Source organism: Mustela lutreola, chromosome 10 (genome assembly GCF_030435805.1).
Source record: "Mustela lutreola isolate mMusLut2 chromosome 10, mMusLut2.pri, whole genome shotgun sequence".
NCBI lineage: Eukaryota > Metazoa > Chordata > Mammalia > Carnivora > Mustelidae > Mustela > Mustela lutreola.
Window position 1 is genome coordinate 29232550 of NC_081299.1, and position 25973 is coordinate 29258522.

Sequence of the window (25973 nt, forward strand, 5' to 3'; positions counted from 1 at the left end):
TGAAGTTTGGGAAAGAAGCTCTTCTGGATGGCTGGTTGTAGTCTGGCCCCAAGATGCCACTTTTACAAAAGTGTGGTAGAAGTGTAAATGGTAGGAGTGTAGAGGGTAGAGGAGGAGGTAGCAGGAGATGTGGCTGATTGTGAGGTTGGAGCCCGTCAAGGCAGTGTGTTGAGTGTTTAAGGCCACAGGTTTTAGAGCTGGACAAACTTAGAGCTCACTACAGAGTCAGATACTTAGAGGCGTCACAACTGTGGGCAAAGTCAGATAACTTCAGTGAGACCTGAGCTCTGTATCTGGGTGAAGGGATTGTTGTATTAGTCTCCTATTGCTGCTGTAACAAATTATCACAGACAGGGTGGCTTAAAGCCGCATAACTTTATTATCATGCCGTTTTGAAATCCAAAATGGGTCTCATGAGGCTAAAATCAATGTGTTGGCAGAGCTGTGTTCCTTCTAGAGGCTCTAGAGAAATCTTTCCTTGCCTTTTTCAGCTGTCCACACTTTTTGGCTTATGGAGGCATCACTCCAACCTCTGCTTCTATCATCCCATCTCCTTTCCTGACTCTGGCCCTTCTGCCTCCTTTTAGTAAGGGACATTACTCTGGGCCCACCCAGACAGTGAGGATAACCTCCCCATGTCTAGATCCTCAACCTAAACACATTTTCAAAGTCCCTTTTGTCATGGGAGGTAATGCATATGCACATTTTGGAGATTAGGATGAAGATACCTTTGTGGGGGTATTACTCTGCCTACCACACCCACTTCCCATTAGAAAGATGAAAAGAAGTGATGAGTGTGAATGCCTGGCACATGGTACCTGCTAGATATGACAGATGTTACTATTCTTATAAAGAGTTCTGAATCTACAGCAAGAAGCTTGGGCCTCATCCTGAGAAGTACGGGGATAAATGGAGACCCACTTCCCTTAAAAATCTCCTGGATTTTAATCCTGGCAACAAACAATAGATAGGATTTGGGCCAGGATGGAACACAGGGAAGAGAAAGATACTAAATTTTAGTCTCTCTCTCTTTTTTTTTTCTTTCTTTTACAATGAGGTTCAGTCCCTTTAAGCATGACTTACTATCTCTTCCTAATATGTGCCAGACCACGCTGGGGAGGGAGGCTGCTGAGAAGGTGTTTGCAGAGTTTGTTCCTGACATTGACTTTCTGTAAGTGACACAGAAACTGGACATCCTCTGACCTACCCAGCCTCTTCCTTCTCTGGTTTCCCAACATTGCTTTGATTTTCAGTTTAACCAAATTTCCAGTCTTCCTTCTTTGCTGCATAGATGCTGCTTAGTGCTGTCCTATCTACCCAGAGTCTCCATGGACTAATAACCTGGCAGTGGGCATTTACAGGTTTGGGCTCCTCCACCTTCCAGTCGCACTCCCTGGGAGCTCTAACCAAGGACACTCATTGCAAGAGTTAGCCTCCTGCATACAGACTTTGTACTGTAGCCAGTCACCAGATCAGCATCCGACATCACAGAGTCATAAGACTGCTCAAGATCACCAGTTACTGTCGCATGGAGCAGGGGATTTTAATCTAATCCCGAAGAAGAGCAACTTCCCCTGAAACTGTAGGCAGGATTTGAGGAAGGGCTGTGCATTTTTTCCAGGAAGAAGAGTCATTGTTTTCATCAGATTCTCAAATGGATCTGTGAACCCCAGATGGATCTATTCATAAGCACAGAAAAACACATCATCACCTAAATTCGTGACCTCATTGATCTTTTGTAGTGGCTTCTACAGAAGGTTCAGGCAATCCTATGACCCAGCAGTGTCGAGCTGAACCAAATGTTGTTTCATGTTAGTTGGGACAGGCTCCTGCCTGCTCTGATTTTTGAGCAATATAATTGCCCAGCAGACTCAGAGCTTTCTCTTTTTTGCTGAGCTCTGCCACTCAGACCCACATTCATTATGTGGGGGCTTATACATGGAGGCCCCGGGAGAGGGATGGCTTGACTCCACTCCAGATGCACATGGTCCCCCTGGTCATGCCCTCTATTAGAGCATGGCTGGGCAGACCCCTCAGCCTTTCTCCAGGAATTTGAAGGGATCAGGATGAAGGCTGAAGCTTAGATTTTTGAGTAGAGGTAATTTCAGAAGGTGGAATCATAGCTTAAGGAACCCTCTGGAGAATTTTCCTGATGCAAAGCTAACAAGACATTGTGATAATTTCTCTGGAGCTGGCCTCATTCCAAGTTGGATTTTAAACGCAGATTATAAAGCAAACACCATCCCCCACAAGTATTAAAGGAGGGGAAAATAACAGAACGGGGGCTGCAAAAATGGTCTCTATTGTGGGACCAAAAGACGTCAATCATGCAGGCTGACAGGCGTCAGAGATTGACAGACAGGCCCTCGCTCCTGACTTCAGTTATCAAGGGGAATGGGAAAAGTGTCTGCAAGAACATGTTAAATTGCCAAAGTCATTACCAGTCACCAATTACCAAAGAAAAGATAACAAGGTGTATTTTAGAAAAATCGATGCAACAACATGCATTTCAATACAGCGAGTTTTTTAGAACTTTTGAAAACAAAACGAACTATTTAGGGAATACACAATGGTTTTCAGTGAATACCAAACACTGGGCTTTGTAAAGTCATCAATATTCACTTTAGATTTGGCTCTGCTGAAGGGTAGCAAAGATCAAGCAGTAAACTAATAGACTTCATTTTTTCCCCTCTAGTTTCACCCAAAGGACAACACGATGACTGGAAGTCCAGGTGGCTATCTTGTAAACTCCCCCAAAGAAAGACTGGCTGGTCATTAAAGATACCTTCTAAGGCCTTGGCATGGACAGAGCACAAGTCAGGTAAGCAGTGATCTGCTAAGGGGATGGGGGAACTGTCTCATGGGACTCTTCCATACGACCCAGCAGAACTTCCTAAACACCTGCTCTGAGCCCTGCTGTGGGCTGGACCCTGGGGATGAAGAGACGAAGGACATAGTTCTTGCCCTATTGGATCTTTCAGCCTGGTTGGGGGTGGGGGAGGACATGACCTCAGTTAATTAGGGAACAAAGTGACTGATGAGTCACCAAAGAGAAGTATGTATGAAGTGCAACAAAGAAAAGAGAATGGGAGAGGCCATTGTAGTCTAGAAGAATTGGAGAAGGCAGTGGAAAGAAGGGAGAATTTGAGCTGATTCTTGGAGATTGAGGACATTGTCCTTTGGATGGAAACACCTGATAGGAGCACAGCAAGATGTAAGTGAAAACAGTGAGATGACAAGAGGAGGGGCAGGTGAGCTTCATTGTAGCAAGCCTTAAATGACAGGCTGAGGTGGTGGCCATTTTGTAGGCAAGGGGAGCCATTATAGGTTTTTGAGCCAGGGAGATAGAATGAGCAGAATTGTGTTTAAGGAGGCAGCTCAGCAATGGTGCAGTGGATGGCCCAGGGGATGGCATTGTGGAGGATTGCTGGAGTATATCTGACGAGAGGGGCTGAAGTCCTGACAAGGATGGAGAGGCAGCAGGAAAGACCCGAAGGACTACCATTATATTGCATGCATGAGCCCAAGAGGCCTCTCACTGATCTCTTCTTCCAGCAAGATTTCTCACTCCTCAGGGTCTGCCCAGGTACCATGGCCTCCTGCTGCCTATTCCCATCCACTGGTAGACAATCTCCCTCCTTCTCTGAGTTTCAAGGCTCTTTGTTGAGTTGCCCTTTATGGATGAGTTACATAGAGTTGCCACAATAGTCCAAGTTAGCAGTTTTGCAAGAACAGAACCCTGTCATATGCATCTCTGTGCTTCTTCCAACAACAGTGCAGCACCCCCCTCACAGCAGAGGGAAAAATAAAAGAACAAAGAATCTCATGGTAATGCGCAAGAAAGATCAGGGCTGTTGTAAACTCACCCAATAAGCCACTTGGATCCAATTACCAAAAAGGACCTTTTATGACTGGTTAAAATTAGACTTACAAAGCTTCTATGAGTGTGCAGTAGGGTAGGACCTGGACACAGTAGATTGGATACCGAGAGACAGAGAAAGAACTGCTGGTCTTGAAACACAGAAAGTAACCGGTGAGAAGCAGAGGCACTGACAGCATTGGAAGAAAGCAAATCCTTTCCATATGATTGGTAGGTGGCCTGGGCATATCGTTAGTTGTCTAAACAGGGACAATTTTGAGGGTGAAAGGGACACCATCTGTAGTTACTACATGACAGAGGCATAAATTGGGATTATCCCTGAAAGAATAGAATGTAGGGTTACCCTAATGATAGGTATTGCTGCTAGCTTGTCTCCCTGCTCCCCCAACCCATGGCTCCTTATATTTTATAGATGATGAGAACTTCCTCTCTTAGCCTCTCCTCCTCCACCTCTTCCCCAGGACTTACCTACATCTAGGTAATTTGGAATGAGGACGGAATGTGATTCACCCCTTCCAGGTTCCATCTCTTTTGGAGCATCTGTGCTCTGGGGCAACCCCCTCTTTCTCCATGATCAAGTTGAGGGGAAGGTCTGCACTTGAGGAAAAGGCTGAGATTGTCTAGAAGGCCAGTGATTGGAGAGGGAGGGATAGTAGGGAACTCCAGCTGACCTCTAACCTAAGCCTTTATTAACCTTAGCAAAGCTATGATCCCAGAATCTCTTTCTCAGTTGGTTCTATTCTCAGAACCGTGTGACTCTCACTCTCCCAAACCAAATAACCATCCTAAGCAGAGGCTGGGAATTTGCAGAATCTGATCTCCTACAAGGGTGTGGGGGGCCAGTGCAGAGAGGGACTGGACAGAACCCATGCTAGAGGATTCCTAGAATGTGAACAACACAAGAGAATGAAACATCTGGGAAGAACTTGTCTTCGTGTCCATATCTGAGTGTGAGTTTTTACCAGTTTATTTGGGGAAGGATGTGAAAATTAATGATCAGAACCCCACAATTTGTATGTATTTTTAAAATTAAATGTATTGAGGTAATAAATTACATGAGATAAATGAACCCATTTGAGTTTTGACAAAGGTCAATCATATGTAACCAGCACACTCTTCGATATATAGAACATTTCCATCTCCCCAAAAAGTGTCCTTGTGTCCCTTCTCAGCTAATCCTCCCCCCCAGATTTCCCTCCCCAGGCAACTGCTGGTGGGACTTCAACCATTATAGATTAGTTTTGTCTGTTCTAGAACATCATACACATGGATTCACATGCTAAGTTTTCTCTGTAGCATACCTTGTCAATGCTCATTTTTCCATTGCTGAGTAGTTCCATTGTATGGATGTACCAAATTTATCCCATCACCTGTTGATGGACATTTGGGTAGTTTCCAGTTTTAAGTTATTTTGAATAACTTAAAATAAAACTGCTATGAGTATTTGTGCACAGGTCTTTCTGTGGCCATGTATTTTTCTTAGGTAAGTATCTAGGCATTTCTGTGTCATATTATAAGTATATATTTAAATTTATAAGGGACTACAAAACTGTTTTCTAAAGGGGTTGTAAAATTTCATACCTTCCCTCTGAACATATGAGAGTTCTGGGGCACCTGCGTGCTACAGTCAGTTAAACATCTGACTCTTGTCTTCAGCTCAGGTCATGAGTTCAAGCCCCATATTAGGCTCTGTGCTCAGAGCAGAGTCTGCTTAAGACTCTCTCCCTCACCTTCTACCCCTCCCCCCCCCACATGCATGTTCTCTCTCTCTCTTTCAAATAAATAAATCTTTTTTTAAAAGAACATATGAGCAGTGCCTGGGTGGCTCAGTGGGTTAAACCTCTGCCTTCAGCTCAGGTCATGATCTCAGGGTCCTGGGATCGAGCCCCACATCAGGGTCTCTGCTCAGCAGGCAGCCTGCTTCCCCTCGCCCCCTGCCTGCCTCTCTGCCTACTTGTGATCTCTGTCAAATAAATAAATAAAATCCTTAAAAACAAAAAGAACATATGAGAGTTCTAGTTACCCTCCACACTCACTGACACTTGGTACTGTCAGTCTGTTTTAGCCATTGTGGTAAGTATGAAGCACTACTTTACTGAGGTTCTTATTTGCATTTCCTTAATGACTCATGATGTTGAACACCTTTTTATGTGCTTATTGACCACATAAGTATCTTTTGTGAAATATCTGAAAAAATTTTTTACTCATTTAAAAAAATATATATATGTAGTTGTTAATTTTGTCAACTTGACTGACTTAAAGGATACCTAGTTAGCTGGTAAACATTATTTGAGGGTGTGTCTGTGAGGATGTTTCTGGAAGACATTAGTAGACTGAGTAGAGACATCTGTTCTCATCAATGTGGGCAGGAATTATCTAATAAATTGCAGGACTGAATGGAATAAAAAAGGGAAGGAAGGATGGAGGGAGTCTGTCTTTCTTCTTGAGCTGGGACATCCATCTTTTCTTGGTCTTGGATTTCCGAGCTTCTAATTCTTGGGTCTTTAGACTCCAGGACTTATACCAGTGGCCCCCTGGTTCTCAGTCCTTTGGATTCAGACTGAATTATAGCAATGGCTTTTTGGGTTCTCCAACTTCCAGGCTGTGGAGTTTCCTGGCTTCCATAACTGTGAGCCAATTCTTATAATCTCTCTCTCTCTCTGTCTATCCTATTGATTCTGTTTCTCTGGAGAACCCTAATACTATGAAACAAATAATATAAATATAATAAAAAGAACAAAATATGTTTTGCATTCTGTTTTATAGTTTATAGTTTTAAGCTGTATATTTAGAACCATGATCCATTCAAGTTAATTTTTTTGTATGGTGTGATGTAGGGGTCAGGTTTGTTATTCCTTTTTCCATAAGGATACCCAGTTGTTTCATTATCATTTGTTGAAGGACCATCCTTTTCCCACTAACTCACTTTAGTATCTTTGTCAAAAATCGACAGAACATGTATAAGTCAGTTTCTTGACTCTATTTTTTCCAATGACTTATCTGTATATCCTTATGTGAATACCACATTTTCTTCATTGCTATAGCTTTGTAATATATCCTGAAATCAAGTATCAGTTCTCCAACTTCAGAACATCATGCCATATATATCATTTATGATTGTTGGAAATAAATGTACTTGAATTAACTGTGCAATAAACAGTTATTCTTTTCTAGTATGGGTTGTTTAATCACTCAGTCCAAAGGTCTGTGGTCTTCTGAGAATCATGAGTCAAAGTGCTCATCTGGATTTTCCAACAAATAAAGATCTGGTCTGGTGAGCTCTGCTTCCATAGCAGCCATGGTTCTAGTTTCAAACTAGATAACCAGCCTACTTTATAGAATGTTGCTTTTTAACAGGGTGTGTTCCTGCCTAGATTTTCTCCCCTTCATACTAGCACTTACAAAAGCGTCAACATGTCTGTTGTCTGGTTTCTCTAGCTGTGAGGTGGTGGAAAAAATGCTGGGCTAGCTGGCTGCAAAAAGCTCATCTCTGGCATTCACCAGAGTGCTCCTTGGGATTATCACAAATGTCATGAAAAGACATAAATCAGAGAGTCACCTTCAGACTCACAAAAGCCCCACCTGCTAGGTAGGTCCAAGTCCCCAGTAGATCTGCTGGTCTCTAACCAGGAGTGGCTCTTGGACAAGGTCTGCTGGTTAACTGGATGGCAGATAACCCAGATAAATCTTCATCAGAATCTGAGTCAGGCATAAGCCAGGGACCACAGCACTATCATTCCATTCTGAGGGACTGCTTTCCCAAACAGCAGTTTGACTCCAACTGTCCAAGAGTCCTTGCTTCCACGCAGCTGGTGTGTTTAGCACAGCCTTCAACTTGGGCTGCAGTGTCAACTTGAAATCAAAAGAACTAGGTTCGAGTTCTGGCTCTGACACCTACTAGTAGTGATCCTGGGCAAAACACTTCACATTCCTAGAGTCTAGTTCTTCCCCTGTGGAATAGAGACTCTAATGTCTTCCTCACAGGGCTACTGTATGCATATGGAAATGTTTTATCAATATAACACACAGTGCAGGAATCTGTCTAAAGGAATATTATTACTGTTATTTCACCTTTTAGCCAAAGTATAGCTAAGAGAAGCATGAGGAACATCTGTGTTTCCTATAGGATAAAAAGTGTGTGTATTAGTTTCCTATGGCTGCTATAACAAATTACCATAAACTTGGTTATTTAAAGCAACAAAATTTATTTTCCTATAGTTCTGGAGGCTGGAAGTCCAAAATCAGTTTCAGTGGACTGAAAGCAAAGTGTTGGCAGGGCTGTAGTTCACCAGAAGCTCTGGGGAAGAATCTGTTTCTTGTATTTTCCAGCTGCTGGTGGAAACTGGCAGTCCCTTAGCTTGTGGCTGCATCTCTCCACTCTCTGTATCCTTTCTCCACCTCTCCACCTTTCTCAACCACCTCTCTTCTTCTGTGTCTACTTTTCCTCCACCTCTCTCTTATAAGAATGTTTGCAGTGGCATTCAGGGCCCATCCAGTTATCCAGTATAATTGCCTCATTTCAAGATACTTAATCACATCTGCAAAAACAACCACATAGGTAACATTCACAGGTGCCAGGGATATATCCTGAGGCCATCAAGTCACCCACAGCAGTGTGTGTGAGTGTATGTGTGTGTGTGTGTGTGTGTGTGTGTGTGTGTGTGTGAGTGAGTGTAATCTGGAACAGGAAAGCACAGCACATTCTCTGTCACATTTGTACAGATCACCTTCCTTAACAAATCATCCTATAATGCAGTCTAAATGACCTTCATGAGAGCTTGCCTCAGATTCTTCCCAAACTTCTCTGGGGATGAATAACCCTTTTACAGATTCACAGCACCCCAGATTTACCAGACATTTTATTATTTATTTGGGCCAGGGGTCAGCTGACTATAGCCCAGGGCCAAATTTGGTTTCTGCCTGTTTCTCAGAGTTGTGTAGTTGGGACAGATACTATTTAGCTCTCAAAGCCTAAAGTACTTATTATCTGGCCCTTTAGAGAAAAACTGTGCTGGTTCTTGGCCTCAACCAATGCCTCCATACAGATGGGGAACAGAGGCCCAGAATGACAAGTGACTCGCTAAGACCCCCACAGTGACTCAGGAGCAGATTCAAGGTCTGTGAGTCTAGTGTTCTTGCCCAAGATGACACTGCTCCAGGGCTCCTGTCTGCCAGAACATCCCTGGGCATGGAGGGGGTAGAGCCCAGAGCCTCAGATGTGTGGTCCAGGCAGATCCAAGACCCTATAAGGAAGACCTTTCAGCAGGGGCTGGTTCAGCTCCTAGAGGGATTCAAGCAGATACTGGATATCTTTTCAGAGAGTCTTTCTCAACATGGTCCTTGGCAAATCAATGAATGGATTTTGAGGTGAAGAAATGATGTGATCAAGGTGGTTGAGGGTCCTAAGCTGGCCTAATGCTTTCTAGGCATACAGAACACTGGCAGCTTCAAGTTGGGGCAGCAAGAAGGGTCTCAGAGACCTGACCCAATCTTCATACCTCTGGCCCGAGGCCAATATAGGGTGTGTCCCCCAACTGGCCACCTTCTAGAAGGCCATAGGAAAACTTGAGCATTTTCAGAAACAGCTAAGTTGATGAAGCCCACCGTTGACTCTCAGAGAGGTGGAGAGGGACTGTGGGGCCTTTAATGATGACTAATTTGCAGCTTATTAATGCGGCGGTAATTAAGAATATTCATTTTATTAAAAGCCGTTTATTGTAATAGTGCATGCAAATCTGGAGACCGGCATTGTGCTCACGTACCAATCGACATAGGTCTATTGTGGCTCTGCGGATGGCAGGTCGCTGCGTCACTAATTGTTAAGAGTTTAGGGTCTAATTTTAAACCCTTTTAATTCCATTTGAAATAATTGCCCTAATGAAATTCAAAGTACTCAGAAGCAGTCATGGAAAAGGTGGATGATGCCCCTCCCCTGCCCCCAGGGAGCCAGGCTTTGAAAGCTTCCGCAGGAGATGCACTTGTCCTGGGGCTATGCTGTGGCTGTTCACCCTTCCCCTAGGAGGAAGCTGACTCCAGGAAAGGCTGTTAAAGTCTAGTGAGGACCTGACCTTGTCAGCAGTGCTGACTGCTGAGGGTGGGGAGGGGTGGCCTGGGTGGAGAGAGACTGCAGGAGGAGGATGCTGTCCGGATAAGTCATTTCTGCAAGCCACACAGGGGTGGGCTTTGCAGAGAACAGGAGGAACCCCCACCCAGAGACAATGCCCTTTGTTCCCATGACATCATCCACTCCCTGGGACACACCTCAGAGCAGCTGAACCCAGAAGTCATGTTTGATATGACAAAACTCTTGTCAAGGGCTTCCTTCATGACAGACACTCTACAAGGCATTTTACTTGTATTACTCACCTAATCCCCCAGCCACCTCATGACGTGGATTGCCCCACGTTCTCCATTCTATCAATTAGGTAACTGAGGCTGGGAGAGAATGAGTATCTTTTCAAAACTAACGGTTAAGTACAGAAGCAGACTTGAATTGAAGGGGTCTTCTTAGAAGGTGTCTGTGGTTTACAACTTGTAGAGGTGGGTCTGAGCCAGCATTGAGTCACTCAAGTATAGTGCTGACTCCTCTCCACCAATAGCAGTAGAAGGGGAAGTGTATATTAGAGAAAGGGAACAGCATGAGCAAAGTCTTGAGAGCTTGCAAGTCTTTGGCATCTGGTGGACAGACCCAAAGATGACCTCTGTGATCCCTTCCTCTAGTGTTCATGCCCTGAGAGTGGTTGAGACCTGGGACTTGTTTCTAAACAATAGGTTGTGGCAAAGGTGATAGGATGTCATTCCTGTGATTACACTATGTTTATAAGACTCTGTCTTAGGGCACCTGGGTGGCTCAGTTGGTTGTATCTGACTCTTGATTTCAGCTTAGGCTGTGATATCTGGGTCATGATGTTGAGCCGCATGTTGAACTCTGCACTGGGCATGGAGCCTACTTATGATTCTCCCTCCCCTTCTGCTTCTCCCTCATTCACACCTGCATGCTCTCTCTCTCTTCAAAAAGCAAAATACTCCATCTTGCTAGCAGTCTTTCTCTTTCTCTTCTGCTGGCTTTGAGAAAGACAGCACCCATGTTGTGAGCTGCCTATGAAGGGACCCATGTGTCTTCAGATGGCTCATCAGAGAAGAGTGTCTCTGTTTTGAGGAACTGGAGTCTGTTGACATCCTTAGTGAGCCTCAAAGTGGACACTTCCCCAGTCAAACTTCAAGATGAGAACACAGCCCAGCCTATACCTTGGTTACAACCTGGTGAGACCCTGAAGGAGAGACCCAACCAAATCATGCCTAGACTCCTGACCCACAGAAACTGTGAGATAATAAATTTATGTTGTTTTAAGCTGATGAATCTGTGGTAATGTGTTACTCATCAGTTACTATCAAGGCAACATCTAAAAAGAATGGCAGGAAAAGCAGAAAGGCTAGGATAATTTTCAATCTTTTTGCCCATCTGACACATCTCCCATGAGCAATGAACAAAGGCTACAAAGGGCCATAACGTGAAGGGCCTTTTGGATCATGTTAAGAAGCTTGGGTGTCCTCCTATAGGATATAAGTGAGGTGGAGTATTAGGTGGGCATGGAATGGTCAGGTCTGTATTAGAGAAGGATTGCTCTGGAGACCAGAGTCTAGGGTGGGTTGGAGGCAGGAAGACCTGGTAGGCTATTGCAATCGCTTAGGCAAGAGATGATAAGACCTTGAACAAAGAGAGAAGCATTGAAAATAGAAAAGAAGGTAACTTGTGCTTTATAGGCAGAAAGTAAGATAATATTTCTTCTACTCTTAGAGATCTTCAGGAAAGGAAATATTCCATTTCCCATTTTCCTTGTGCCCAACACTAACAAAAACAACTTCATTAACTTGGTTTCAACATCACCTTATTGGTGATACTGTTATAAACAGTATATTTGTTTTGTGGTGTCCTTCCTTTCCCAAGCACATTATGTGATAGTCTCACATTCTTGGGGGGCAGCTGGAGCTGCTTTCATTTTTCAGAGCCCAGCGAATGCCATGAAATCACTCCTGTAGTGTTTTTCTGGTCAAATGCCACTTATTATGTGATCTGCCGCCACCTAAATGATTTAGTATTTCCCCTCTTCTGCAGAGAACTTATTGTGACTTTAATAAGATCTTGCAAAATGAATGGTGAGTGCAAAGACAGAAATCTTGGCCCTTCATCATCTCTCCATTCTTTCAACATTATTGACACTAGGCATAGAGTCTACCAGAGGTAAATAAGAAATAACCTTACCTTCAAGGCATTCACAATCTATTGAGAAAGACAAATGTGTGAAGCAAAGTTCACAGCAAAAGATTCCTGTACTAGAGGCATGCACTGAATGGTCTGGGATTCCCAAAGAAAGGATTGATATATTACTTAGGTTAAGGGATTTTCCAAGCAAAAGGGTTCAGATAATACAAACAATGCACAGGAGCATGAAAAGCCCAATAGCACTGGAAATGAATACACACAGGATTCAAGCTGGGAGGGAAGGACAGTTAGGGACCTGAAGTTGGAGAAGTCAGCAGGGTTTGGATTACATAAGACCTCACGTGTCTACGAGGCTTGGACTGTATTTTATAGGCAGGAGAAGAAGCAGGGAAAGGATGTGGTCAGAGCTTCAACTTGGTAAGTTTTACACTGTGCACTGTGGTCTTATCTTACAAATAGGTCCTCTTTAGGGTTCTCCATCTCATTGAATGATGCCAAGTCTAACATTAACCCAAGACATACCTTCTTCCTCCAATCACCAAGCCCCATCCATATTACCTCCTCAGTATCTCTCAATTTTGTTCACTTCTCAACTCCACTGCCACTGGAGTCCCAAGCACAACCATCTCCCACCTTCCTGAAGAGCCTCTTGACTATTCTCACTGAATCCACTCAACACTTCTTCAAACCCATTCTCCATAACCAGACCAATCTTTTCTTTTCTTTTCTTTTTATAAGCAGTAAAATTTATCTACAGTGAACTGCATGGATTCTAACTATATAAGTGGATGAGTTTTTAAAATATAATTTGATGAGTTTTGACAAACATATGTACCTATGTACCCACCACCCCAATCAAGATAGAAGATCTATTCATCACTAAAAGCCTCCCATGATTTTCCCGTCCAATCTCTACCCACACGTAGACACTGCTATGATTTCCATTACCAGAGATTAATTTTTTATCAGGATTCTTCTGCCAGCATGTCTTCTAGGTTCATCCATATGGTAATAGGTATCAGTAATTTAATGTTATTGCTGGGTATTATTCAATTGTGGAAATATACTACAATTTATCAACTTACTTGTTAATGAATGTTTGGGGTTATTATGAGTAAGGACTTTTACATAGGGCTTTTAGAAAAGATTGTGTGTTCATTTCTCTGGGGTAACTACCTAATATCTGGATCATGTAGTAAGTGTATGTTTACTGCTGAGCAATTCCCCATTTTACATTCCTACCAGCGATATGGAGAATTGCAACATCTCCACATCCTTGCCAACACTTAGTATTTTCTGCCTTTTTAATGCTAGTCATTTAGAGGGTGTAGAGTCACCACATCGTGGCTTTCATATAATTTCTTAATGACTCATAATATCGATCAGCTTTTCATGTGCTTATACTCATTCTCCTATGTTAGTCTGTGAGGTGTATATTCAAGTATTGTGCTCATTTTTAGAGTTGTTTGGTTTTCTTCTTATTGATTCCTAAGACTTCTCCATATAGCATGACAGACATACGTACTAAGAATGTTTTCTTCTAGTCTGTGGCTTATTTTTCATCTTAGAAATAGCCAAGAAGAAGTTCAAATTTTTGATGAAGTCTAATTTATCAATTTTTTATGATTAGTTCTTTTTATATGCTAAGAAATATTTGCCTACTCCAGTGTTACAAAGATTGCCCCCGTGTTTTCTTTTAGACAATTCAGTATTTAGCTATAGCATTTAGGTTTATTATCAACTCAACCTAATTTCTGCGTATGGTGTGAGATAGGAGTTGAAGTTCTATGTCTTCATTTTTTTTTTCTTTTTTGCTTGCTTCTGGTACTATTTGTTGAGAATACTTTTATTTCCATATTTAATTGTCTGTATGTTTTTGTTAAAATTCAAATAACTGTATATTGAAGGGGTCTATTTTGGGTTTCTCTATTCTGTTCTGTTGACCTAATTGTCTGTCCCTATCTCCATACTCTACCATCTTGATTAGTGTAGCTTTATAAGCTTTTTATGCCTTAAAATCAGGGAAAGTCCCCCAACCATGTTCTTTATTTCAAGATTCTAGATCTGCAATTTCATATATATTTTAGAATCAACTTGTCAATTTCTCTTTTTTTTTAATGATCTATTGAATTCATGATTAAGATTGCTTTATATCTATAGCTATTTGAGGGATAAATACATTTACAACATTGAGACTTCCAATCCATAAATGTGATAGATTTCTTCATTTATTTAAATCTTTCTTAACTTCTTTCCTTTAATAATTTGTGTTTTCTTTTTCCTTTTTTGGGGGGAGGGAGGGGCAGAGGGAGAGTGAGAGTCTCGAGCAGGCTCCAGCCCATTCTGGAGTTCGACATGGGGCTCCACTTACATTCCTGAGATCATGACCTGAGCAGAAATCAAGAATCAGACACTTAACTGACGGAGCCACTCAGCCGCTCCAACATTTTATGTTTTCAATGTAAAGGGCTTGTACTTTTGTTAAATGTACTTTTAAGTATTAGATGTGTCTGTGCTATTATAAATGAATTTTTTTTAGTTCTTTGCTGTTAGTATCTGGAAATACAATTGATTTGTGTATATTAACTTATATACTAGCAATCTTGCTAAATTAATCTATTAGTTTGAGTAGATTTAAAATTTTTATTTCTTAGAGTTTATATGTAAATAGTCATTCCATTAGTGAATAAAGACAACGTTGCTTCCTTTCCAATATTTATTTCTCTTTCTTCTTAATTGTATGGGCTAGAACCCCCAGTACAATGTTGCATAGACATAGTGAGAGCAGACTTCTTTACATTATTTCCTAGATTTGGTGGAAATTGTTCAGTATTTCACGCACTAAATGTGGTGTTTGTTGTAAGGTTTTGTTGTTGTCATTACTGCTGCTGTTGTGTCTGAAGCTCTTTACCAAACTGAGGAAGTTTCCTGTGAGCTGAATGAGTGCTGAATTTCTCAAGTGATTTTTCTGCATCTATTGTTTTTCTCCTTTATTTTTGTAATGTGGTAAATTACATTGATTTTCAAATGTCCCATCAATCTTGCATTCCTGGCCGATGATGCAGAACCCTTTTTATATATTTCCAGATTCTATTTTTTTATTCAGGATTTTTGTACCTATGTTTATAAAAAAAAATATTGGTCTATGGCATTCTTTTCTTGTGATAGCATTGTCTGGCTTCGTACCAGCTGGCTTTATAAAATGAGTTGAGGATTGCCCCATCCTCTATTTTCTGAAAGAATTTGTGTAGGATTGATGTTATTTATTCCTTAAATGTTTACTAGAACTCACCAGGGAAATCAGCTGGGTCTAGAGTTTTCTTTATAGGAAGTCTTTTATTATAAATTCAAATTATTTAATAAACAAAGACCTATTCCAAGTATCTACTTATTCTTGTGTCAATGTTGAAAAGTTGCATTTGTATATGTGTTTAAGAAATTTGTCCATTTTAATGAAGCCATCTAACTACTGTCAAAATATTGCTTTATTTTTCTTTTAGTATCTATAGATTTATAGTGATAGCTCTTTTGATCCTGAATCATGTTCTCTCTCTTTCTCTCTCTCTCTCTCACTCTGAATCTCTCTTTTGATCAGTTTTGCTAGGGCGTTATTCAATTTTATCAATCTTTCCAAAGAATGAATTTTGATTTTGTTAATTTTTCTCACTTCTTTGTTTTTTTGCTATTTCACTTATTTCCACTCTTATATTATTTCCTTCCTTTAAAAAAGAAATTTCCCTTCTTTTCCTAGCTTCTGAAGCAGAAAGTTAGATCATTTATTTAAAAACTTTCTTCTTTTCCCATATAGGAATTTAAATACACACACACACACACATACACGCATACACACACAGGTGCCAATCAGCACTGCTTAGACTACATCCCACAGGTTTTGATATGTATATTTTTATTAACACTCAGTTCAAAGTATTTTACAATTTCCTTTGTGATTTCTTTGATGCATTGGTCATAAGAAGTACGTTGTTTAATTCCTAATTATCTAAAGTTTTTCCAAGACTTCAGTGTTACTGATTTTTACGTCCACTATTTTTTTAAAGATTTTATTTATTTATTGGAAAGAGAGGTAGATCACAAGTAGGCAGAGAGACAGGCAGAGAGAGAGAGAGGGGAAAGCAGGCTCCCTGCTGAGCAGGGAGCCCAATGCCGGGCTCCATCCCAGGACCCTGAGATCATGACCTGAGCCGAAGGCAGAGGCTTAACCCACTGAGGTATCTAGGCGCCCCTTTTATGTCCACTATTACCAGAAAACACACTCTGTGCGTTTTCAATCTTTTGAAATTTATAAGAACATATTTTATAGTCCAGTACATGGCCTATCTATCCCTGTGAGCATTCCATGTGCACTTAAAAAGAATGTACATTCTTCTAGTGTTGGGTATAATGTTCTATAGTGAATGAGATAGATTGGTTGATAGTGTTGTTCAAATCTTCTCTATCCTTATTTATTTTTTATCTGTTGTTTTATTAATTAGTGAGAGAGTAAGGATGCTAGCCAATGTTTGCTCCATTTCTTTTGAGAATCCATTAATAGATACACATTTAGGATACTCGTGTCTTTCTAATGATTCAACTCTTTTATCATTATGAAATATCTCTCTTTATCTCTCATAATATTCCTTATCTTGAAGCCTAATTTGTCTGGTATTAATATAGCCACACAGCTTTTCATATGCTCACTGTTTACATAAGGAAGAACACACTATATCTTTTCCTCTGTCCTTTTCCTGTCAACTTATCTGAATCTTCACATTTAAAATGCATTTTTGTGTGTGTGGACAGAAAATAGTTGGGTTTTGCAGTTTTATCCAGTCTGATAATCACTAGACTTCAGGTTTTTAATAGCTGTACAAAGAGGGGCTTCAACCAGCTGATTGCAGACTAGCCTTTCAGCTCCTGTCTCTATGACTCCAATCAACTGCGCAAAAGACCCTGGGACCTTCCTTAAGTAAGGGACCTACTTGTCACTTGGCTGGCCCCTTCTTGGAGCCAGGACTCCAGATAGAATTATCCTGAGTGAGTTGAGGTGGGGTAGGTGGTGTTGATTGTTGCAAGTGCGTAAAACACCAGGTGGACCTTTGACCACCTCCTCTGTGCGTCTCCTGTCCTGCTTTAATAAGGCTTCTCTTCAGAGCCATCTTCCCTTAACTGCTGTTTTCTTGTGGTTGAGATTTTGCCACTTGGGAAAAATATCTTCAGGGGAACTGTTTCTCTTCTCTGTCTCCTCCTTTGCTCCCAGTCCTGCCAAAGCATACAGAATTGCTTTGAATAGCCTGCTAGAGGATTTCTTTCAAGGATTTCAAGGAAAGAGAAATGACAGCAGGAAGAAGAAACTAGAATGTACGGAGGGCCTCCCATGCCTTAGATCTGTATTGTGAAGCGTCTCAACAACCTTGTGAGGTGATGCTTTCATTGTTCCCATTTTGCAGACAAGGAAACCGAGCTCAGAGTGAATAAATAACTTGTCAAAGTCACTGTAGTTAGCACTACAGTGTAGTGTGCCTACAGGGTAGTACCCGCAATTTAAGGCAAGCAGTCCCCATCCCCGCTGTACGGATGCGGATCCTGATTAGTCTAGCAATCCACGGGTGGCTTTCTCGGGAGTCAATGATTGCTCCGGGGATGGACAGGTCAACTTAGTTGGCTCGGTCAGACTGAAAGGAAGGATTTATATCTAGGGAGAGGGGCTCACTTCCCCTTCTGCTAGATGTGAACCAGGAAACTCATATTCCTTGCCAGGGGAGTGGGGAGACCAGCACTGGGATAAAGCAGAGTGGAGAGAGAAAGACGACTTAGATCTTTGGTGATATTCATTCATCCATCCACCACTACTCCTTTCCTGCAGCCTGCATCAGCATTAGTGTTCCTGGGTGAAGCAATACATTTTCCTGTTGGTTAAGCCAGTTTCAGTGGCTTTCTACATTTCTTTTTTTCTTTTTTTTTTTTTTTTAAGATTTTATTTATTTATCTGACAGAGAGAGATCACAAGTAGGCAGAGAGAGAGGAGGAAGCAGGCTCCCTGCTGAGCAGAGAGCCCGATGGGGGACTTGATTCCAGGACCCTGAGATCATGACCTGAGCCGAAGGCAGTGGCTTAACCCACTGAGCCATCCAGGCGCCCAAGCTTTCTACGTTTCTTGAATGAGGGCATCCTCACCGGAAAAGTCACCCAACAAGTAAGCAGGTGGACGCGGGATCCAAAGCTGGGTATGTCCAGCTCCAGAGCCAAAGCTCTTAACTGCTCAGCTCTAGACGTTCTCTCTTCTAGTGGAGTTGCTGACCCTGTCTTACAGATGAGAAAGCTGAAGTGTAAAAAGGGGAAGTGATTTGTCCGGGGTCACAGAGCAAGCAAGCGGCTCACCCTGGCTCAGAACTCATGTTTATCTGACTGCAAAGCCCACGCTCTCTGCACGCCTCCGGTGGCTTCCCACTCTTCTGGCTGCCACCCTTCTGTACCTCTGACTCCAAACAGAGGCCTCTCCGTCACCAAATAATGTGATCAAATCAAACCTTCTTTCCATACAATTAGAAAACATAACAGGTTACAGCAAAAAATGCAAAAACCTCCAAAGCCGCTCAAAGCTAATTAATTTCTATTACTAGTGAGAGAAGAACCACTTAACATGTCTTTTCTTATTCAAATTACCATTGACGGCACCTGCTTTTTTATTCTTGGGAAATCCTGCTACAATGCGGGTAAATTATGTAAGACTGTAGAATTTATGAAGATAAGGCAATTAGCATTACAAAACCGAGTCCGGGTTACAATTTCTGGGGAACAGAAAGAGTTATGATGCTCCCTTAAATGGCCCAGTGAAGTCTCACAGATTGAGTTAATCCTTGTGGTAGTCAGGAAAATTGAAGGCTAAACGGCGCCATGATGGTGGGTAATTAATTGTCTGGGCCCTTTGGTGATGGGGCTGTCTGTGCTGAGGAGGAGGCGGCCAGGGTTCTGCCTATTCCTTCTAGAAGGAAAAGGGACGAAACAGGGAGGGATTCTGGGGTCGGGAGGCAGGGAGAGGAAGAACTCCCTTCTGAGGTTCCTGGTCATTTGGGTCAAGCAGGGTCCAGCCCTGCAGGACCACCCTCCCATATGTTTTCCCCAAATCTCCATCCTTCCCTGCAGCCCCAGCCCCCAACACAGCTGCCATGACTGTGGAGGCAGCTGCCACCGAGCAGGTGCTTCCTTGGAGTGTTTCGATGCTGCTCAGATTTTGTGTCTGAGCTGGGAGGACTCTTGGAGACATGGTGGATTACCAAGTGTACTTGACTTAATAACCACAGAGAGGGGGTGGGGTAGAATGGTGGTGTGCGTCCTTGGAAACTGTGTGCAAAATTGTGTGTGTGTGTGTGTCCTTTTCTGCAGAAGGGTCTGTAGCTTCCATTAATTCTGGACAAGTTTTAGGCTTCCCTAACCCCAGGCTAGAGTTGGAACTGTATTATATAGTTGGAGAGGCTGAGGCTGAGACAAGCAGTTTTCCCACCACCCACCTAGCTGCTTAGCATTTGCCTCTTGCTGGTTTCCCACTGTTAGGCCCACCAAGAACCCACTATTTCCAAAGTTAAGACTGGGGCTATAGCATGTGCCTTCTGGGTCTCTTGTTATAATGTCACCTGTCTCCTTTTCAGACAGTCCCTTTGGCTGGGTCAGGTTTTAAGCAGGTCTCTGCTTCCTCTGGGAGGATGCAACCCTTGGGGGCGGGGGGGTTGCACCATTTGGCAAGTTTAGCAAGCAGCACTCAGACTGGATTCCAGGCCCTACTGGTCACCTTGACTTGTGCCTTTGTGCAGGGTACAACCTATGCAACCATACATAACTTGTTCTCAAATTCTTTACTCTAGGGGTTGAGTCACTGACTGTTACTGGCTTTTTCTCCTGGCAAGGACTAGAGCATACTCTAGGCAGGCCTGGCCAGGGGAGGAGCCAACTTGGGGTCCAAGAGACCATTAATTAGAAACAGAAATTTCTTTATAGTGGGGCAGAAGCATCAAGTGTAACACTTATCTCTAGCTGACTTCAGAGCTGTATCAGGCCCAGCCAGAAATGCCCAGTCAGAAAGAAGAGCAAGCCCAGAAATCTTGAGATGAGAAACACACAGGTGTACTTGAAGAATAGTATGTAGGCTCAAGCACTCCAGGGCCACAGAAAAACAGTGATTGTGGGGGAAATTGGTCAGCAAGAGAATGGTGTCCAGGTCTGTGAGGCATTACAGGCCACTGCAAAGACTTTTTTTCCCCCCACTCTGAATGAGTTGAGATGGGAAGCATTGAAAGATTTTGAACAGAGGAATGACAGAATCTGATCTGACTTTTTAAAGGAATCATGGTGGCTGCTATTTGGGGAGTAGGTTTCTGGGAGAAGGGTAGAAGCAGGGAGATAGTGAGGAGCTTTTGAAACTATCCAGATGAGAGATACTGTGGCTTGAATTGAATGGAAACTGTAACTATTGTTGGGTCCCCCCCAAATTGGGTACCCCAATAATGGGTCCGTGATTAAAGGAGCGAGACTGATACAAAGCGAAGGTCAAGCAAAGCTTTATTTCGCGCCAAGCATCAGGAATCATACCAACCGTCAAACAGACCGGTTGGGGCTGCCCCTCCAGAGAGGACGACCCCTCCCTGCTTTCCAGACTAACTTTTAGAGAGCAAAGGCCATGTGGTTGGGCCTGGCCACACACAGGTGGCCAATGAGTTTCACACAGGAAACTCCACAGTGATGCTAGGTGACAAATTGAATTACAGTTTACCCTAGTACACATTTGAACCAGCCTATCACACCTTGGTTAGGATTGGTGCCAAAAGGCTCCCAAAGGGCGGGGGCCCATACTCCATGGTAGCTAGGAGACAGTATGAGCCCCCCACTGATTGAATACCTCCACCTGGCCGGACCCACCCTTGTACTTGGACTTTGTTACCTGGGACTGGTTTCCCGGACTTGCTTTTAAGTAAGTTCCCCTGGACTGGGGGCGGGGGGGGGGGGGGGGGGGTGGGGCAAGGTCAATTTAAGCTTTACAGCAAAATGGCAGTTCAACCGGGATGGGCCTGCTCTGGCTGAATAGGCCCTTACACTATGAAGATATAATTGTATTTGGGAAACATTTTTATTTTGTCCTTTTTAAAAAAAAAAATTGAAGAATAGTGATAGGATGTATTTTTAAGGTAGAGCCAACAGGATTTGATAACATATTGAACGTAAGCTATTAGAGAAGAAAGGGGCGCCCTGGGTGGCTCAGTGGGTTGAGCCGCTGCCTTCGGCTCAGGTCATGATCTCGGGGTCCTGGGATCGAGCCCCGTGTCGGGCTCTCTGCTCGGCAGGGAGCCTGCTTCCTCCTCTCTCTCTGCCTGCCTCTCTGCCTGTCATCTCTCTCTGTCAAATAAATAAATAAAATCTTTAAAAAAAAAAAAAAAGAAAGGAGTTAAGAATGCACTAAGGGTGGCCTTGCAAAATGGAAGAGAATTCGAATGGGCCCAAATGTGTCTGAAAGCCTGGAAAAACAGACATACTCGGTCTCTTTTTCATGGTTCTGATTCCAGGCCCAAGTCCTTCCTTCTATACCCTTCCCCACCAGGTCTGCCCAGAACTGCTGCTCTTGACTCCCTTCTAGAGTATCATCCTGGCTTTTTCTGTTAAACTGTTGCTTAGTACCAGAATGTTGGATGCTACCCCTCTATCCACCCATCCATCCATCATCAAATGTAAGAACCTATGATGTGCAAGACATTGATCTAGGTGCAGGAGTTAAAACAGCGACCAGGACAGCCATCGTTGCTGCCCTCAGTGCTTAAGCTTCCTCTGGACATTCATGCTAAGAAAGCATCTATCTACCAATTTATCTGTTTACCTAGTTCCATGCCATTTGTAATTTAACCTGCTAATCAATCATTCAGGGGAGACCTGGGCGGCTCTTGGTTTTACATCTCCTACCCCCTGTCATGTCTTTGACAACCAGGTGCTCAGTTACTGTAATAACTGGGAGAATTGGAAGCCCTCAGAGAAATGCCTCTTAGGCACAGAATTGTTTCCAACCCTCTTCATAAACCACAGATTCCATGGGTTTCTGCAGAAGGCTGAGGAAGACAATTGAGAACACCAGTGGAACTCTTACCAACTACTCATCTGTGTTATCTTGGAACCCCAACTAGCATGACCCAGGCTACTGTGCTGATAAGGGGTGTTGGGGCCTAGAACTTGACCCATCCGTGAGAGAGAGGCCATGGCTAGGAAGAGCCAAGTGCAAGTTCTAAAAGGCAGTCCAATCAGTCAAATCGTAGTAGTGGGAAGAGAATTCTATTCAGGTAGGCAATACCCAGTACCACCTAGTTAGAAAACTGAGGCGTACTGCCATTCTCTAAGAACAAGGTCTGACTGTCCAGAATCTCTGATGAGGACATCTGTTGGCAGTCAGGGAATGCCTACGTGGTAATGGGAACATTCACGCATGGTTTTGGACTGCTCCTGGGTTTGGGACTTCAAAGTTCCTTCTGAACCATTAACATCACTCATTAATGTCACTCCACACACCAAGCATTTGGGCACGATTATCCCTCATTATATAAACCACAAAGCAGGTGCTTTGAGAGCTAGGGCAGAGTTGCAAGTCTTCCTGGTCTTTAGTCAAATCCTTCAAGTGGTTTTTTCTGCCAAAGGGAATCCTGGAGGCCACACTGCTTTGCCCTGGGATCTGGACAGCCTTGGATCCACAAAAGGTGGAAACTGGAAATGAGCCCAAAAGCCATCCTCAAGTCCTGAGGCCTAACTGTGTGCCAGGCTCTCCAGTGACTACATTGATACAGCATCTCCTTCAATCCTCTGCATGAGGTAAGGACCATTACCCTTGTCTCCCACTATATGGGGAAACGCAGGGGCTTGGAGAGGTAACACAGCACTGTCCACTCTCCCCCTGGAATCCATGGACATGGATTTGAATCTTGGTCCCACCACTTACAGGGGAAAGTTGAGAAAAATCTCTGACGCTCAACTTCCTCAATTCCTCAATTTCTTAGGATAGGCTAAGAATGCCACTTCAGAGGATTGTGGTGGGGATTAGAATGACTTAGAATATGGAAAGTATCTGGCATATAGTAGGCATCAATCTACATTTGTGTCTACCTGCCCCTCGTGGATTCTGGGGAACCCAAACCATGGGAGTGTTGAGGAGGGAGAAGGTATTCTTACCCAAGTGATTCAGTATTTGAAGGGGCTGGGTGGCAGGGCTCATGCGAAAGGGGTGGGTAGCATGTAGGACTGCCAGATTTAGCAAATTAAAATATAGGATGCCCAGTTAAATTTTAATTTAATTTTAATTTCAGATGAACAACAGATAATTTATTAGGTAAGTATGTCCCAACTGGCACACCTATATTTTATATTGAAAAAAAAAAAAAAAGTGGGCTGCAAACCAGATTGGGACGGATAAACTGGTCTCCTAGAGCCAGCTGCTTGGTTTCGGGTGCCTAAGGTGGGATGCTGGAGGAACAGGGCAGGACCTGCAGGCCCCATCCCCTCAAGGTGCTGTGTTGGGCCTGAGGGCTTCACAAAAGAGTAATTGACTAGTTAATTATCATCAGTTAGAAGCTCTGCTGCAGGCCTTTTTAGCATAGAAGTGATTCTAGTTCTTAAAAGGATTTGCAGACTTGAACAAATGCCTTCCCTAATCAGTACAAATTGTTCCTTTAAGCAGGAGAGAGCTGTGAGTCTGTACTTTCTCCTTCCAGTTAATGAGCAGTCAGCATCATTTCTGGGCGTTTGGACTCTCGCTCTTCCCTCTGGGGTGCATGGTGATGGTGGAGAAGGTAGGGCTGGCATTAGGGTGGTTGAGAGGACCTCTGGAGTGCCCTGGCCCATTGGTAGGCTCAGGACTAGAGGCAGCTGACTCAAGCAGAGGTCCTGCCTTTATAAACTGTGTGCCAAAGGACAAGTTCTTAATTCCTTTGGACACAACTTTCTCCCCTGTAAATGTGAATAATGATCAGTACTGCCCTACTTCACAGAACTGACCTGACGGTCAAAAAGGAGAATGTGGGGATGCCTGGGTGGCTCGGTGGGTTAAAGCCTCTACTTTCAGTTCAAGTCATGATCCCAGGGTTCTGGGATGGAGCTCCGCATCGGGCTCTCTGCTCAGTGGGGAGCCTGCTTCCCTTCCTCTCTCTCTCTGCCTGCCTCTCTGCCTACTTGTGATCTCTCTCTGTCAAATAAATAAATAAAATCTTTTTTTTTTTTTTTAAAGGAGAATGTGTGTGATCATGGCCTCTCTGGTGGAGAAGCCGCCATCCTCGCCACAATCCTGAGTCCCCACTCCCTCATTGTCCTCATTCCCAAAACTTAGAGAAGCAGACTTGCACCCAGAATGGAACACCAAACCCCAACCAGCGAAAGCTGGAACCCAGCTGATCGTATATTTATATTCTTCCTGTCCTTCCCCTGTGTTGTGCTCAAGTGTCCATGGCTCATTGGGGTTTGTCCCTTTGGGTCCCATCTCAGTGTAGGGGCAGAAATACATGATAATTGTGTTGGAGCTGTTCTGACTTTCTCCAGTTTCCAGCTTTGTCATCAGGATGTGCTTTCCCATTCTTTTGCCCCAGGCCGAGCTCAGCCTTGCCCACTGCCAGCAGCCCCTCACTCCCGCCTGATTTCGGCCATGCCTTTTTTTTTTTTTTTTTTTTTTTTAATCTGCATCCCTTTACTTGGGCAAATGGCAGAGGCAAGGGAGGCTAAAGTTTCTGAAACAATCCTGAGCCTAAGAGGATCCCTTCTCATCGGAGAGGCTGGAATCCTTGCAACACTGATAGGCTTGCTTTGAAGCTTGCTGACCACGGTTGTTATGTTATGGGACCCCAGTGAGACTCCTGGGTGGCCCAGAGTGACAGCCAGTTCTCTTGGATCTGTTTCAGCAAAAAGGAGAAAGGGGAGGGTGTGCAGGAAGCTTCTGCATTAGGATAGATACCCTTGTTCTCTCAAAGAGAGAGGACATTTGACCAAGGACTTAAAGTTGTTCTGAATCTGATAGAGTGTAAATTACAGAGCATCCTAAGAAAATTCATAAATTAACTCATTTAATTCCAGTTGAGAACAGGACAAAGGGAAGTCCAGAAGGGGATGGCTTCTCGCTCCTGCAACTCAAGCACTGCTTCAGACCTATTCAGAGGTCTTAGTAGTTGGCCTTCCACCTACAGAGACGGCAAGTGAAGCAAAGGAGTTCAGGAGGCTAGCTTCACCTGGGCAGAGCCCTCCTGGTTCACACCCACTGTTGTACCAGAGCCCTTGGCCAGATTATGATGCTGAGTTTCCCTGTTTTCCAGATTTAGAAACCCAGGCCCCGGAGATCATTCGGTTAGTGAACAGCAGAGCTGGCTCCAGAACTGGGTGCTTACCCAACTACACCAAGGCTGCCTCCTCAGGATCCATTAATATCTTCAGGCTCTTCTTGATGCATGATCACTGGCTTGACTTCATTTTAAATAATAAGCTTTTACTGAAAAGAAGGCTTCCCCCAGAGGCTCAGCAGGCCCCTGGGGTTATTGGGATGAAGAGTCTACTGAAAATTATCCAGTGCCTACGGAGCAAGGACACTGGATAGGGCATTTTCACAAACATTTCATATTTGGTGTGGCTGTAGTTACCCCCACTTTACAGACGGGCTTTGGAGAGGCCAGGGAAACTTCTCTCAACGGTTGTGCGAAAGGTAAGTGACTAAGCCAGAACTCAGAGCTACTTTTTGTTTCCCCTTCTTCCCACCCAAGTAACTCTGAGTGCCAGAAAGCCAGACATTATCTTAAGAAATACTTAACTTACCTATTAGAGGAACAACGAGATTTTGCACATCCAGAAAAATCTAAAATCTTATTGTGGCCC